Genomic DNA, 2,500 nt, shown 5'->3' on the forward strand with positions numbered 1-2,500 from the left:
GTCAGACTTCCAGACAGGGGAGCGTGTCAGTGCGCGCATCCGATTTCAGTTCCAGAGCGATTCGCGCGATGAGTCCTTGATACTTAGTCGTTTTTGGCAAAATTTCTGACTTTTTGAAAATTTCACAATTTTGTGAAAACTTCCACAAAATGAGGTTCTAGTATGTTAGAGGGCATCCCAGGAGGCTCCAAAAGTGTGGGTAAAATATATATCCCACAGGGGGAAAATTGAAAAAAAAGTTGAAAAAAAAAATTTTTGGGGACTTAGAAAATTTTCACACATGTGTCAGACTTCCAGAGAGGGGAGCATGTCAGTGCGCGCATCCGATTTCAGTTCCAGAGCGATTCGCGCGATGAGTCCCTTGATACTTAGTCGTTTTTGCAAAATTTCTGACTTTTGGAAAATTTCACAATTTTGTGAAAACTTCCACAAAATGAGGTTCTAGTATGTTAGAGGGCATCCCAGGAGGGCTCCAAAAGTGTGGGTAAAATATATATCCCACAGGGGGAAAATTGAAAAAAAGTTGAAAAAAAAAATTTTTGGGGACTTAGAAAATTTTTCAACTTTTGTCAGACTTCCAGACAGGGGAGCATGTCAGTGCGCGCATCCGATTTCAGTTCCAGAGCGATTCGCGCGATGAGTCCTTGATACTTAGTCGTTTTTGCAAAATTTCTGACTTTTTGGAAAATTTCACAATTTTGTGAAAACTTCCACAAAATGAGGTTCTAGTATGTTAGAGGGCATCCAGGAGGGCTCCAAAAGTGTGGGTAAAATATATATCCCACAGGGGGAAAATTGAAAAAAAGTTGAAAAAAAAAATTTTTGGGGACTTAGAAAATTTTTCAACTTTTGTCAGACTTCCAGACAGGGGAGCGTGTCAGTGCGCGCATCCGATTTCAGTTCCAGAGCGATTCGCGCGATGAGTCCTTGATACTTAGTCGTTTTTGGCAAAATTTCTGACTTTTTGAAAATTTCACAATTTTGTGAAAACTTCCACAAAATGAGGTTCTAGTATGTTAGAGGGCATCCCAGGAGGGCTCCAAAAGTGTGGGTAAAATATATATCCCACAGGGGGAAAATTGAAAAAAAGTTGAAAAAAAAAATTTTTGGGGACTTAGAAAATTTTCACACATGTGTCAGACTTCCAGAGAGGGGAGCATGTCAGTGCGCGCATCCGATTTCAGTTCCAGAGCGATTCGCGCGATGAGTCCTTGATACTTAGTCGTTTTTGCAAAATTTCTGACTTTTTGGAAAATTTCACAATTTTGTGAAAACTTCCACAAAATGAGGTTCTAGTATGTTAGAGGGCATCCCAGGAGGGCTCCAAAAGTGTGGGTAAAATATATATCCCACAGGGGGAAAATTGAAAAAAAGTTGAAAAAAAAAAATTTTTGGGGACTTAGAAAATTTTTCAACTTGTGTCAGACTTCCAGAGAGGGGAGCATGTCAGTGCGCGCATCCGATTTCAGTTCCAGAGCGATTCGCGCGATGAGTCCTTGATACTTAGTCGTTTTCAGAAGTCACAATTTTGACTTCCAGGACCCGCAAAACGTTTGTAAATTGAGCCCGCTCCCCAGTTCCAAGCGTTTTGAGGTGTCCCCGGTTGCAGTAATGCAGCCTGCCCACTAGATGTCGCAAAAGAGACAAAAAGTGAAAAAGAACCAGAATGAGGAAATTCCAGGGAGCCGAATCCGCCTGACAGTTCCAGGCGATCGGGCACTTTTTTGCATGCGTCCCTAAAGTGGGTATAGGGTGACACTCCATGCAAAGACCCAGTTTTGCACACCACCGGCAGAATATATGAGAGAGAGGTACCTCTCAGCCCCGACACATTTCGACTCATTTAAGCTGGTTTTCACCTCCGTAGGCCTGGGTATGCGTTTTGGCTATGAGTCCCTGTTCGGCTGGAGGTCTGCACCTTGGCTGAACCCAGGCTTCCGCAGCTGCGTGGGGGACTTTTGCCGGTCGCCTATCCCAAGTCAGAGAGGTGTTCCTGGGTTGAAGTGAGCCTGGCCAGACCCCCCGCGGGCCCTGGTTCTCCACATGGGGGCGCCGTCAAGGCTAAAATCTGGATTTTTAGGCCGAGGAGAGGCTCCATGAGGGCGGATGCTTTGTGGCTTCGACCCCAGTGCTGTTCCACATCCAGTACCCCCCCGCAAGGGCGCCTGTACCCGAGTCGCGCTTCCAGGACTCGTGGGCACGTATCTCCCGACGACAGGGGTTTGCAGCCTCCGTACTTGGGCAAGTCCCTACATGCACCCCTGCTCTTCCTCCGATCGATCTGGCGCAGCGCTCCCGGGTGGGGAGGTGGCGCCGCTCGCTCGGCCCGGGCTTTGGAGCCCGCGCTGGCTTAAGGTGAGCGGTCCCCTTCCTCCTCTACCCCCGGGCTTCCGACACCTATCTTTGGGCGCGCATGCCGGCCTCGCCTCCCGTCTGCGGAGGTGGCCGAGCCGTGGGGAGTTTGACCCGAACCGAGCGAAGGCAGTGGTCCGACGACCCG

The sequence above is a fragment of the Phyllobates terribilis genome, unplaced genomic scaffold, assembly GCF_046119375.1.
Source record: "Phyllobates terribilis strain yellow unplaced genomic scaffold, ASM4611937v1 Scaffold_5103__1_contigs__length_54376, whole genome shotgun sequence".
NCBI lineage: Eukaryota > Metazoa > Chordata > Amphibia > Anura > Dendrobatidae > Phyllobates > Phyllobates terribilis.